The sequence below is a fragment of the Schistocerca nitens genome, chromosome 11, assembly GCF_023898315.1.
Source record: "Schistocerca nitens isolate TAMUIC-IGC-003100 chromosome 11, iqSchNite1.1, whole genome shotgun sequence".
NCBI classification, from domain to species: domain Eukaryota; kingdom Metazoa; phylum Arthropoda; class Insecta; order Orthoptera; family Acrididae; genus Schistocerca; species Schistocerca nitens.
Window position 1 is genome coordinate 86,538,924 of NC_064624.1, and position 15,663 is coordinate 86,554,586.

Consider the following 15,663-nt stretch of genomic DNA (forward strand, 5'->3'; position numbering starts at 1 on the left):
GGAAAGTTTTTGAAGTAGAGCTCAAATCAACAACTGTATATCTCTTGTTCTTTCAAGACCTTTATATAAGCGAACGATGGTTGACACTACTTATTCCAAGAATATTTAATACTCGTTCCCATAGTTCGTGACAAATGCATATAGTTTACAACTCTTCCTAGCAGAAGTTACAAAGTGTAAATTTAATGGTAATTTTTTGGCAGAGGCTCAACCAAATACGGTTTGAGCCTCTTAATCAGTTCCCTAGAATCGCAGTGCAGGTGCGCGGGCGGCAGTATGCTAAACGTGAAGAGGTTAAGAAGTGGTATATCAACTACGAATAACATCAGTAGGTCATTCATTTCACAATCGAGAAGCACTGTTACTGATGGGTCTCGAAGACAGAATTACTCTGCAAGAAATATAAAGGCGCTACAAAATATTTTTATTTAATTATATTCCGTTTCTTCCCACCCCCTTGCTTTCTGTGTGTGTGTGTGTGTGTGTGGTTTTTTCCTGTCTGCATGTGTGTGAGTGAAAATTACATGTAACAAAATGTCTCAATTATTTTAAAGAGTTATGAATGTATGTTTCCTTACTCATTCATGATATTACACGAATCAATAGATTTCAAATTATTTGCACTAATTTCTGCGCTGCTTCTTTAAATGTGTATATGTTTGAAACAAAATTTTGTGTCTAGGTTTTAGCGAACTCGGTAATTTTCCAGTAACGGAAAATGAACATGGTATGCTCTAGCTATATTTTACAATTAGTAGTTCACATCCGCACTTGTTTTCCATTAAAAGGTGTTAATGCTTATTGTGATCAAATATATAACATAAAACATGCACAGACGTAGATCTCTAATTGTAGCACGAAAAGGTGCAAATTACGATTGATGTGTTGTCATTCTAACAGCCTATGTTAAAACTACAAAGCTGCTCTTCAAAAAAGTCGAAATATTGCAAATAAGAGACTTGCAGTGATAATAGGCATCAGTGAAGGCAATTATGACCACATTTATTTTACGTTATTTGAAATGATAATTTGTTTCTAGGTGGCGTTGCCTGACGACGGCGAGCTCTACGTTAGGCTAGGCGCAAATTGAGAAGCGTATAGCACGTGTGACGTGACACTAGACTACAGCGCGACACGGACGTGCCGCACGGGTCGCGCGGGTCCAGCGCATATTGCGACGCGTACACCATACTTCGCACGAGCCGACTGGCGACGTTCTGCGCTGACAACCGAAGCGCGCGCAACCTCTTATCTTTCTCAAACGATTTTACAGAAACTATTCTCTGAAAATATATGATATTTGCCTTACTTGCAACGTTATATGTCAGCTTCGTGACGAAGTGCCCATCACCTCGCTAGTGACCATTCTTATTGTGATGTACACATTTTAGTGAGACACTACTCAAAACTCAAAAAGTTAGCAACGAAAATAAGGGGTCGCTATGATTTTGCGTTTGGTGCGTGTTACACCATATGTTGCTGCGTATGAAATTCAGCTAACATGCTGAATTTTTGTTCAGACTTGGGAGGAGATCTCTATCTGCCTCCGATCTCGAGGAAATGGATCCCATGTAGCGCGCTCACTTCCGATCTCACGCCCGCGAGAATGAAATACTCGCAACATCTCTCGTATCTCCTAAACCGCTCGAGACATCGAAACGAAAGTTTGGCGAATGATAGCACACAAGGAGGAGAGTGCTTTGCCAATTATTAAACACACGAAACTTTCTTATCTATGGCGATATATCACTACTTGTACTTCTTTTTTTATTTATTTCACTCCAGTGACTGTAATTTTTTAAGAGTTATCGACAGCTAGCGAAACAAGAGCTTCCTAGTATGAAAATAAACATGAAATTTCTTCTTTTATGTTACTGCAAACCGATACTACGAGGTTTTTCGTAAGCTATTGAGCTCTGTGATTGCCAATTACTTGTTTAATGAGGCCCTCCGTTTCGGAATTCTGTCTCAGTAGCTGATGTGAGATGAGTTTGGCAAATTACATTGTGACAAAGGAAGTACAATTAAACCAGTCACCAAGAGAAATGTGGCCTTTACTCATAAATGGTGATGCTTCTTCGAATGAGAAAAGGTTTACAACTCACACAAAAACAGATAGGCAATTCTGTTGGAATTTTGGTGGAATCCCCGTAACCCATCGTATTTTTAACACTGAGCGACTGGAATGGAAACTTACCGAAGGATTTTATTCCTTCTCTTGATCTGAGCAGTATTAAAATAATGACGAGCGTTCCTTCAGGCGGAATGATAGGCATCCCGCCAGATTCTGTTTACTCACCTAGGGCTTACCAAACTGACAATGCGTGATCGCGAATAAAATAGTTGTTATTGAGAAAAATAAACAATTGATATGTCGCACAACACAATGGTGAGTGTATTGTCAGCAGCGAAGGATAATGCGCGCGACAGGAATGCACAAGCTAGCCATGTGTGCCTTGTGAGATGGAGTTCGAAAAACATTGTCATGAAAGTAGATCTGCCTTTGTCAGCAGCACATTTCAACAAATTAAATATATCTAATCATAGCACTTTTTAGGATATTCCTACTTTCGTAATAATACCGACCATTTTCTTCATTTGTGTAGCCTGTTGTATAATTAGTTTACTAATGCTGATAATGCCCATGCAACAATTGAAATGCTTTTTCTCATCACGGCGAACCAATTAAAACATTGTTATTTGTGACTGCTTTTCGACTGTTTCTAGCTTGCAGTGGAAACATGTTGCTCACATGCATGTAGTACAGTGTGTCGTATTACATTATTACATCCATATCAGAGTAATCACAGTGAAACTTCCATACTTCAGATTTTCGACGCTTTTTACCAAATGCACAAAGGGATCACACCTGTGGAGATTATCCATTTCTAAATTTTTGTAACAGATCGTACAGATACGCTAGCTTACTAGGCAGCGAGAAGATAACCTTGCTTTTCTTTCCTGCCTTGATTCTTAATCACATGATTTTATAATATTCCTTGCTTCCTTATTCACTACCCTCTGTCCCTTCTTGCGATCTGAAAACATCGGGGGGGGGGGGGGGGGGGGGGCATATGGTGCAATTCCAGTGGCCAGTGGCTCATCAGTTACTGAAGTATACATTTTTCTTGACAGAAGAAAAACAAAACAAAACTATGCACATATAAGTAACAGAAAAGTATAACGTGCTAACGAAGAAAGCTGGAGCGTTTAAATGGCGAAAAACGAAATACTACCCAAAGGCAATAAAATTCAGTACACAGTAAGGAAAAATTTATCATATGGGCAATATTACTACTGCTCATATGCGCCGTTCCGATGTGAGCATATGGCCGTGCTACTTTTTCGCTCCCCGCCTCAAATTTCCCACGTTGCTAGCGAGGCAAGCCCGACGCGCGGCGCGAGAAACTGTGCCTCAACCACAACGCCGCGCGACCTGGCGCAGGCGTGTGTCGCGTCCCAGTCGCGTCGCGTCGCAATTTGCGCGGTCCCATTTGAACCTGTGATGTTACAAAAACACGCGCTACGCTGCGTCGCGACACACGCGCTATACGCGTCTCAATTTGCGCCTAGCCTTACAAACTGCCCATCGAGTATCGATCGATCGTGACAAGCGCGAGGCTGCCCACTGTGCTGCCATCTTGGGGCACTGGCTTGCAGCACGGTGTAGTTGCGTGGCGCGCCGTTCGATGGCAGGACAAGCCGTAATAGTAACATGTATTAACCCACTGAAGTTTTCACAGTCGCATCCTTCTTTTTTTTTTTTTTTCTTTCTTTATTGATTTTCAATTCCCCCAGAAGGGGGCGGGCTGGCAGCAGCTTAGTACGCTGCTCTACAGCCTACAGACTTTTGTTTAAAAAAAGGAAGAAGAAAGAAACAAGGACAAACAGGCGATAAAATGGTGATTTAAAGTGTAAAATGGCGTAAAGATGCGGAAAGTTAAAACAGAAAGCAAAAGGGGGTTGCCAATGTTGATAAAATACACAGGAATCAGACAAGTAACATAGTAGACACACAATTAAAAAACATGGCGACAGTCTGGTTCCTGTTCGCAAGAGATAAAAAAAGCACACCCAGCGACAGTATGATGGCTGTTCGCTACACTTCCCAAAAGACATAACACGGAGCACGCACTGGAAAAAACACACCCACACCGTAAAACACTGCACGAAAATGGCGGCACAAAGATGGCACCCCCGATCCAAGACAGATGGGGTGGGGGGGGACCTGGAGTAGGGGGAAAAACAAGGAGGGAGGAGAGGAAAAAACGAAAAGGGGGGGGAACCAAGGAGGGAGAGGACAAATAAAGGGGGAGAAGGGCAGACGCGAGAGGGAATGAGAGGAGGGAAATGTAAAAGGACTCGGGTGAGAGAAAGGGGCAAAGAGAGGGGAGGTGGGGAAGATAGAGGATGCAAGGGCGGGTGAGAGGGAGCCCAGGAAACGGACAGAGGAAAGGAGGGGGAGTGAGGATCAGAGTTGATAGGAGGGATAAATGGAGGGAGAGAGGGCATCATCCGGGAGGGGGAGTTGATGGAAGCCACCTTGGGAAAGGAGATGTAGGGTGTAGAGATGGAGGGTAGGGGGGACACAATGGTGAAGACATGGCAGGGGGCGGGGATCAGAGAGGAGAGGAGCAACCATGGGGTGCGGGGGTTCAAGACGGCGGGAGGTGTAGAGGATGCGGATATGTTCGAGGAATAGGAGCAGATGGGGGAAAGGAATGAGATCATAGAGGATCCGCGTGGGGCACGGGAGGCGTATACGGAAGGCGAGGCGTAGTGCATGACGCTCAAGGATCTGGAGGGACTTATAGAATTTGGGGGGGGGGGGGGGCAGATATCCAGGCAGGACTGGCATAACAGAGGATGGGACGGATTAAGGATTTGTAGGTGTGGAGGATATTGTTTACAATATACATAAATGACTTAGTTGACAACATCGGTAGCTCCGTTAGGCTATTTGCAGATGACACGGTTGTCTACAAGAAAGTAGCAACATCAGAAGACTCGTACGTACTCCAGGAAGACCTGCAGAGGATTAATGAATGGTGCGACAGCTGGCAGCTTTCCCTAAACGTAGATAAATGTAATATAATGCGCATACATAGGGGCATAAATCCATTCCAGTACGATTATGCCATAGGTGGTAAATCATTGGAAGCGGTAACGACCGTAAAATACTTAGGAGTTACTATCCGGAGCGATCTGAAGTGGAATGATCACATAAAACAAATAGTGGGAAAAGCAGGCGCCAGGTTGAGATTCATAGGAAGAATTCTAAGAAAATGTGACTCATCGACGAAAGAAGTAGCTTACAAAACGCTTGTTCGTCCGATTCTTGAGTATTGCTCATCAGTATGGGACCCTTACCAGGTTGGATTAATAGAAGAGATAGACATGATCCAGCGAAAAGCAGCGCGATTCGTCATGGGGACATTTAGTCAGCGCGAGAGCGTTACGGAGATGCTGAACAAGCTCCAGTGGCGGACACTTCAAGAAAGGCGTTACGCAATACGGAGAGGTTTATTATCGAAATTACGAGAGAGCACATTCCGGGAAGAGATGGGCAACATATTACTACCGCCCACATATATCTCGCGTAATGATCACAACGAAAAGATCCGAGAAATTAGAGCAAATACGGAGACTTACAAGCAGTCGTTCTTCCCACGCACAATTCGTGAATGGAACAGGGAAGGGGGGATCAGATAGTGGTACAATAAGTACCCTCCGCCACACACCGTAAGGTGGCTCGCGGAGTATAGATGTAGATGTAGATGTAGATGTAGAGGGGTGCAACCCCCATGTCCGGCCGGAGAGGAGTTTGAGGAGTCGGAGGCGGTTGTGGGCTTTGGATTGGATGGCACGGAGATGAGGGATCCAGGTGAGGTGACGGTCAATGGTGAGGCCAAGGTAGGTGAGGGTGGGGGAGAGGCGGACAGGGCGGGCACAGACAGTAAGGGAGAAATCCAGGAGCCGGAAGGAACGAGTGGTACGACCTACGATGATTGCCTGGGTCTTGGAAGGGTTGAGTTTCAGGAGCCACTGGTTACACCATGCAGCAAAAACGTCAAGGTGATTCTGGAGAAGGCGTTGGGACCATTGGAGGGTAGGAGTGAGGGCGAGGAATGCGGTGTCATCAGCATATTGCAAGAGGTGTACTGGTGTGGGGGGGGGCATATCTGCCGTGTACAGGAGGTAGAGGAGAGGGGAGGGGACAGAGCCCTGGGACACACCTGCGGAGGGGTAGAAGGTGTGGGAATTGGCATTATGGATGGTAACATAGGAGGGGTGGTGGGAGAGGAAGGAGGCCACCAGACGGATGTAGTTGATAGGAAGGGCGTATGTTTGGAGTTTAAACAGGAGACCGGGATGCCAGACACGGTCGTAGGCCTTTACGAGGTCAAGGGAGACGAAAATGGTGGAGCGACGGGAGTTAAGCTGGAGGGAGAGGAGATGGGTGAGGCGGAGGAGTTGGTCATCAGCAGAGAAGGAAGATCGAAAGCCACATTGGGTGTTTGGGAGGAGGTGGTTTTGGCTGAGGTGGTGATGGATGCGCCGGGAAAGGATGGATTCCAAGAGCTTGCTGAACACCGATGTGAGACAGATAGGACAATAGGAAGAGGCATCAGATGGAGGCTTGTTGGGTTTGGAGAACATCAGGATACGGGAGGTTTTCCACAGGTCGGGATAGAAGCCAGTGGCAAGGATGACATTGTAGAGGGTGGCAAGGATTGAAAGGAACGAGGGAGGGCAGTGTTTGAGGTGGCGGTAGGTAACGCAGTCGTGGCCAGGAGCAGTGTTGCGTTTAGTGCGGAGTGTGAGGCCGATGTCCTGGGTAGTGATGGGAGTGTTAAGTTCAGATGGTGGGGTGTGGCCCAAGTACTGGAAGCTAGGAGCAAGGGGAGGAACAGAGGTAATTGTATGGTCCATGACATCAGGGAAGAGGGAATAATCAAAGTGGGGATCATCTGGGATGGGAAAAACATCAGAGAGGTGGGAGGCAAAGTGGTTGGCCTTACAGAGGTTGTCAGGAAAGGGACGGTCATTAAGGAGGAGAGGGTACTGGGGGGTGGGGCGGTTCCCAGTAAGGTGGTGGAAAGCAGACCAATACTTGGAAGAGTTTATGGGGAGCATGGTGTTGAGTTGTGTACATGTCTGGCGCCAGGCACGGAGTTTGTTTGCAGTAAGCAGGTTGCGGATGTGTCGTTGTAATTGCCGGTGGCGGGTAAGTGTATCACGGTCACGAGTGAGGAGAAAAGAGCGGTAGAGGCGGCGGGACTCTCGAAGGAGAAGGACGGCCTGTGGAGGCAGGGCGGGGCGATGAGGGTGGATGGCTTTGGTGGGGATATGGGTGGCGACGGCGTCAGACAAGTTCTGGTGCAGGAAGGCAGCAGCGCGAGAGATGTCATCAGGAGATTGGAGGGTAAGGTCGTGGCCGTCAACCTGGGTGTGAATGGAGTCCCGTAGGCATCCCAGTTGGCACGGGAGTAATCATAGACAAGTTTAGGAGGGACGTCAGGGCGAGGAGCGTTGTGGGGATGGCGACCATTAGAGATAGTGAGGAGAACAGGAGCATGGTCACTGCCAATCAGGTCAAGGACATCTGCGGTGATGCTCCCAAGGAGGTTGGGAGAGGCAAGGACCACATCAGGAGTGGTGTTGGATTCAGGTCGGGTGTGCTGAGGCAGGGGAACCAGGTCGCCCTGGAGAGTGGTGAGAAACTGATGCCACCGCTGGAGGTCAGCAGGATCACGGCTGTGGATATTGAGATCGGCGGCAATCACGTAGGTGGAGAAGGTGCGGTCAATGTGGGCCAGGAAATCGTATGGGATGGGGGTGCGAGGGCGGACATAAACGGTGGCACAGGTGATGGTAAGGGTGGGGAAGAAGGGGCTGAGGGTGAGATGCTCGGCAGGATTGTTAAGGAGAGGTTGGGGCCGGACAGGGAGGTGCTTGAGGTGGCCTATAGCAACTCCGCCACGCACCAGAGGGTTCGGGTTATCAGTGCAGTGTAGGGTGTAAGGAGCCGTGGAGACGGAGATATGGGGTTGGTTTCATTTAGGATGAAGGCATCCACGTGGTGCTGACGGAGGGTGTGGAGGGAGAGGAGTTTGTGGGTGGGCAGGGAGCGAATGTTGTGGTACAGGAGACGGTAGGGTTCGTGTACCATGGGAGGGGAGAGTTAGACGAGGGTGGTGAGGGGGGTGAAGGTGAAGTGGACCTGGTTGTGGGAGTATGTGGCATAGGTGGTAAGATGGAAGATGGAACGGGCAGCGAGGGCGATTTGGGAAAGAGTGTGCGAGTGCTGGAAGGGGTGGATGCTTTGGAGCACAATGGTGGTGAAACGGATGATGTCCTTAGCAGTAAGGGGAGGGCGGAGCGAGTTGTTGGGGTGGATGGGGTCATCAACAGGACGGACAGGGAGCTCAGGGGTGACTGGTGGAGGTTTCGCTTTACACTTCGAGGAGTAGGTAAGATGTGGTTCGTTGCAAGTGTTGCAGGAGGGGGGAGAGGTGAGGTTGGGGAAATTCTTGAGGAAGTGTGAAGCTTTGCAGTGGGGACAAGTAGGGGGGTTCTTGCAGGCAGAGGTAACGTGGTAATTGTAGGTGAGACAGCGTTGGCAGCGGTAGGATTGTACTGGGGAACGGGAGGGGTCCACCTTATGACGGCGATTGTAGATGAGGGCTCCCTCGGTGAGGAGGCGGTCAATGGAGGAGGAGGATTTGGTGAATATCCGCATGAGAAAAGTCGGCCCGGCATCATTGAAGATGCGACGGGCTGAGCGGATTTCAATGTAGGGCCGGGAGTTGAGTTCCGCCAACACCTCAGCCTCCGTGACCACGGGGCTAAGCTTCGTGATCACAGCGGTGAAGGTCGGCGGACGTTGGGGAGGTTGAGGTTGACGGGGAGAGGACGGAGTGTGGTAGGGGGTGAGGGTTTCACGTTGGCCAAATTTGATACGGGGGATGCGGGAGAGGAGATCGGTGTGGAAGGAAGCATTGGGGGATTTAATGAGGACCGAGTCCTTGCGAGGAATCAGAAGGGAGATGGGGGCATTGGGGTAGTATTTCCGGATGGCGAGGGTGAGGGAGCGGGCATCAAGGAATTGAAGGTCAGGATTGGAGAGGACAAAGGTGTGGGTGGCAGGCGTGGCAGGGGCGGGGGTCGGAGCCGCGTCCATGGGGGTGGGTGGGTCACCGGTAGTGGGGTTTTTTTTGGAGGAGACTTCGGGGGAAGGGTCAACATTCGGGCGCTTTGAGGGTTTCGTGGTCACGACCAGGTGTAGAGGGGGTAGGGGGACAGGTTGCAGGGGGAGATGGCGGGGGGCAGGACCACCCTGAGCAGCAGATGACGCAGACGGGGGGGGGGGTGCGTGGGTGTCACAGAGACTGTGGAACGTCGAGCCGAAATCCGTGCTGGCTTGGAGCCCGTCGGAGGCGGTGCAGGGAGCGGCGGAAAGTCAGTAGCTGTCGATGGGGCGACAGTGATAGGGGTGGAGGAGTTGGGGGCGGCTACAACCGAAAGTGGCGCAGGGGTGGGGTGGACAGGGAGAGAAGGAAGGACGGGAAGTGGGGTGGAGGATGAGCTCCATGTGATGGTGGTTGGAGCAGCGGAGGGAGAGGTGGAAATGATAGTGGTGGTGGGTTGGGACATGGTGGCGGCGCGCGAGAAGGGCGGCGGTGGCGGCGACGGCGGCGGCGACCAGGCAGCTGCAGGCAGCGACCGAACGGCGGTGGCGGCGAGCACCGGCAGGCGGCGACCAGGCGGCGGCGGCGGCGGCGACCAGGCGGCGGCGGCGAGGAGGACCGGACGGCGAGCAGTAGTGACGGCGAGTAGACGACACGGCAAGGAAATGGTGGGGATCTTCCACGTCGAAGATGCACCTTGAGAGTAGCCCAGGCAGTGAAAGTCTTCGATGAAGAAGCGAGGGAATCCAACCCTCGAATGAGTCGTATTCATTACGTACTTTCTTTTATTTACACAGCTGATATATGTGTTGTGTGCTTCGTTGCAGGGGAAATTATGAAAATGGGCCACGAGTAGCGGTGTTTTCCTCTCTTAAATGAGCAGAGTTCCAACAGAATGAATAGCTGACTGCAATACGTCGTGAAAATTTCCAGGTGACACAGAATTAGAAGGTAAACTCAGCATCTTACAAGTCACTTAGATTGTGACACAGTGCGTGTGATTTAATATAGAGAGCATGACCAACTTGCCATGTATTCGTGTTAGCATGATGTCCAGTTGTTCAGGAACAACGTAATTTCAGTTCACCTGATGCCAATGTATGGCAGAGCAAGTTCGCTGTATACAGTACTGAATCACTAGCAGACTGTAATTTACTTATGCAGCTTTATAACTCAAAATTCCGAGTCGGTATTGATCGATTTGTTCTGAAAGTCACCGACACTGCCTTAGTATTAGTGGCAACCTATCCTTTGGGCATTATCATATGTAGCTATTAAAAATATTTTTGTCATTATTTCAAGCTCTGCGAGCTCCATTTCACTGAGGACCTCATTCCTCATTCTGAGACGTGGTGAATACTTCGACAGATCCACAGGGCAGAAATTTTCTGTGCCTCTTCTGAACCCTCGCCTTAAACCAGCAACTGTACCATTGATTCTGCCTGTCTGGAGTACCTCTCGTCACCTTCATGTTCAATGGAAGTGCGTGGAAAACAGAAACTTAGAACGAGCTATTGCAGCCAATGTAACAACTTATGCCCATTATGAACAGGAAAGACATTTCGTGGACTTGAATGGCTTTCTTTAGTACATGGAGGGGATCAAGGTTCCCGAAGACTGCGTAAGTGTAAAGTCAAGAAGTGTCATTAGTTTTGCTCTAATAGAAACGACACATACTCTTACACTTTCATATCCTGTTGTGGTGAATACTGGCCCGAGTATGCAGTTACTTGTTGGTAAAAGTGTAACCACAAAATTTGATAGAAGGAAGTTCCCATTAACTATAAACCATTTGACTCTGGTATGTGTAACCTGGGTGCAACCGACCTGCAGGCAGTTTTTATTTTTAATTACCATATCAAAGGCTTAAAATTGCAGTATTCAGTAACACATTAAATCTGTGTCATTAGTTTTAAGTGTTACTTACAGTTTCGTCTCTATACCACACACTTACATGACCTGGGTCCTTGGAAACCTATGATTTATGTTGTAGCGTTATCAAATTAGACTGGGTTGTAATCGATTACATTTTGTTGAAATTCAAAGAATGCATTATTGGTACACCTAGACATTGTTGTCACTGCAGAAAGTGTATTGTTATGACTTGCAACAGATAGCATACTGCTATGTTGCTAACACAGCGAAATATTGTAGTGGATTATTACAAGTATGTGAAGAAACATAGTAATGTTGTGGGAGTTAGCTGCAACAACAGTGGAGTGTCTGATATTCGTTATAAACTCAGAAGAAAGGTAAGTGTCATTTGTACCAATAAACAATAAAATGAACAGCAATTACAGTCCTACAGTCAACCAAAGAAGAGACGTTCTTTCTTCGCATTATTTTTTTCAGATATAATGACAGAATCTACATCTAAAAAAATGAGCAGGAAAGAAGACAGCATATGCTTATTAAGCCGAGATTTTGAATCTGTTGTTAGTCAATGAGTAGCTGAAGATGATGATTTCCTTTCAGAAGTAAGTAATGCTTCACATGAAAACCATGAAAGTGGCATGCAGATCTCTGAGTGAAGAACAAAGTAGTGGTGGTGGCGATGATGATGTTAGTGATGAAACTGATGGTGACAATGATGTAGGTAATAATGTCTCTGAAAAATAAGCAGTGAAAATGCTAACAAACATATTGCTCCAAATGGTATGCAATGGAGTAAGAACCCCCAGTGCCAAATAAAATGCCTTCACACAATTTGGTGAAATTTATTACAGGACCAGCAAGGGGAATAATCACTTACACCTCCAAAGATGGGTGGAATTTATTTATTCCTCTAGCCATTGAGGATGGAATTGAGATATGCACAAACCTAGAAGGAAGATGGATGAGTTTGTGTACCAAGAAAAATAAACCTAGAATGATGTAGCTAGAGACGAAATGTTCGCCTTGTGGGTAATTTTACTTCATAATGGAGCAGATAAGGTTTGGGATGTTCCTATCAGGGAACTTTTCTGAGAAGGTACTGCAATCCATTGTATAGAGCTACAATGTCTGTGAGATGGTTTGAGGCAATAATAAGATTAATTAGATTTGATGACAAATGAACAAACAGCCTAGGTGACAAACCAATAAAATAGCTGCTGTATCCTATGCATGGAAAATATTTACCAGACAGTGCAAGAAAATAATGACACCTAAAAGTAATGTTACGATGGATGAACAGCTAGTTCCATTTAGGAGCCATTGTGAATTTGTGCAGTATATGACAAACAAGCCTGGAAAGTGTAGAATGAAAATATTCTGAATGTCCGAAGGTAAACTGGTTATGCCGTTGACAGGAATGTATACACTGGAAGAGAACCAGGTGAGCTACGCCAGAAAAATTTGGGCTTTTCCACAGTGAAGACCCTTGCAGCCAACATTGCTATTGCTGGTACAGCCAGAAATGATACTGTAGATAATTATTTCACAAGTGTACCATTGGCAGAGCATCTGTTGTGTAAAAACCTGATTGTTGTGGGAACAATGAGGATGAATAAAAGAGAAATTCCAAAAGAGATGAAGAAGCACAATTGGTGCAGAGCAGTAAATTCAAGGCCATTGGCAATTACAAAAGAAATGAAGATGAATAGTTTTTCATCAAAGAAAAACACATGTGTAGCCCTCTTACGCTCCATACATCATACTAAATCAATAGAAGAACAGTATCCAAACCTGAAGCCTGAGATTGTGAAATTTAATAACCGAACGAAGCATGGAGTGGATGTTGTGTATCAACTAATGTGTGATTATACAACCAAAAGACAAGCTGAACGGTGGCCAATGGCTCTCTGTTGCAACATAAGAGATGTATATAGTCTAAATGACTTTATTCTTTACAAAACACAACACCCCATGTATCAGAAAGGGATTTTGCACAAGAGGAGACTTCACCAAAGACCTCTCAGACAAGATGATCCAACAGTTTATGACCAGAAAATTGCCTAATCCCCTTCTATAGAAATCCATATATGTCGATATGGAAATGTTCATTAATGTTCCTTAAACACAAAACAGCAGTAGTAACAACAGCACAGTGAGTTGTCAGAAGATACGGCGTTCATTGTGCCCTGCTTTGAAGGGGAAAAAAATAAAGACAGTGTTCTATAAATGCAGAAAACCTGTGCCAGGACCGTAGCAGTGTGGTGCGTAACAATTGTAAAATTATTGTCATCCTTGTTTGCTTGTTGATTTGTTCTTCATGAATATCAAGGCCACTGATGTGAGAACAGTTTGTGATAATGCTGGTGGCTTATGTTTCAGTGAAAATGTTAAAAATGATCTCAGCTGTCTTATATTATACTGATAAACTTTAAAACAAAATATTTCTGTGTGTTAATATCCCCAAAATACTTTTTCCATTTAAATTCTCGAATTAGACATAACAGGTCCATTGGACCCAGGGTATGTAAATGTGCACAAAATATAGGTAATGCACAGAAGGATTAAATGACTAAATTGACATCATAGATAACTTGGAAAACTTCACCAGAAAGAACAATAACACTTTAGTAACAATGTAATTACTATTCAGAACCAATTATTTGAAGAAAATTGTAAATTTTTTTATATAACTGAAAGTAGCAACATTAATTTTTTATGTGAGCAAATGAATTTAATAAGTGTCCAAAAGAACTATTATAGATACTCGCCAGATTGTATTATTTTTTGTAGTATTTGATTTTCAATATCATCACACACTTACGAGTTTATAAGGAGCACAAATTGTCTTGCACTATCCCTTCCTAATGCACTGCATGATGTATGTGTGCATTTTCAAACACTCAGCAGCTAGTATACAAATCAGCACTTCAAATTTCTTTGTGAATCAGTTCACGTTGTCCACTGATTACTCTGTGTTCCTAGTGACAAAAATTCAATTAACAGGTGGGCTACACCATCCTTTGCTTCGCCTTCTCAACTGTCAATTGCTTACAGTCTCCTTTGTAATGACAGACAACCCCCTTTTTAGTTTAACATTCCGTTCCCATATTAAAATGTGTCACATACAACTAGATCGATAAAGAATATCCAGATCAGATAATAAAGTACAATTTTGGTGAATATTTTTGGAACAGTGATCAGTAAAATATTATATTTTAACTACAGTTCAGTCTTGATCACAACACTTATGTCTCAATAACGTAGGTGACCGGTTTCGGTTATATTTATATAACCATCTTCAGTCCCATGGCTTCCTTGGAGGATGGTAGGCGGAGCTCTCCTCAGCTGTTACAAAGTACCCCCAACTTTGACAGTATAATGGATTTCAGTGAGGATCAAATTCAGTCTGTTCAGGAATACTTGCCATCTTTTACACATACTTGTCAAGGTACTGTGCCAATGATGTTCTTAAGAATCTGAGATGCGACACATATAAAACATATTTAGAGTAAGATAAAATATTATCAGCAATAGAAAACAATGAAAGAGATGGTGGTTATTAATGTTGCTATTTCCGCTTATTCGGTTGGTAAAAACTTGGTCTCTGGAGAACACCAACATGGCTTCATTAGATGCTCTTCCCAGAGGAATTTACTTTTAAAGATTAGCTGTTGATGTAACTAAAAAAGAAGACTTCTTCCTAAGGGAGTTTTCTTATAGTCACGTATATCATACAGACGACAGAATTCTTCAGCGGGTAGTATACTAAAGCAGTAACTACTGTAGTTTATGCATATGGATGGATACGATTATGGAATTATTGAAATTTATGCTTCGGGTAGTGCAGATTGTAATGGATATAAATAAGCTTAAGTAAATTCATATATTTGTTTAAAATAGTTCAAGTGGTTCAAAGCACTATGGGACTTAACGTCTGAGGTCATCAGTCCCCTGGAACTTACAAGGGAACCTCCCCATCGCACCCCCCGTCAGATTTAGTTATAAGTTGGCACAGTGGATAGGTCTTGAAAAACTCAACACAGATCAATCGAGAAAACAGGAAGACGTTTTGTGGAACTATGAAAAAAATAAGTAACATATACAAACTGAGTAGACCATGCGCAAGATAGGCAACGTCAAGGAAAAGGTGAGCTCAGGAGTGCTGTGATCCCAAGGTTAGCCTGAGCAGCTGGGGGACGTGAGGTCCCTGGTTCAAGTCTTCCCTCGAGTGAAAAGTTAACTTTCTTTATTTTCGCAAAGTTATGATCTGTCCGCTCGTTCATTGACGTCTCTGTTCACTGTAATAAGTTTAGCGTCTGTATTTTGCGACCGCACCGCAAAACCGTGCGATTAGTAGACGAAAGGATGTGCCTCTCCAATGGGAAACCAAAACATTTGATCGCAAGGTCATAGGTCAACCGATTCCTCCACAGGAAAACACATCTGATATATTCTATACGACACTGGTGACGGCATGTGCGTCACATGACAGGAATATGTTGTCCACCCACCTAACTTGTACACTTGGCGAATGGGTAAAAAGATTCTTCTACCTTGCCCGATTTAGGTTTTCTTGTGGATGTGATAATCACTCCCA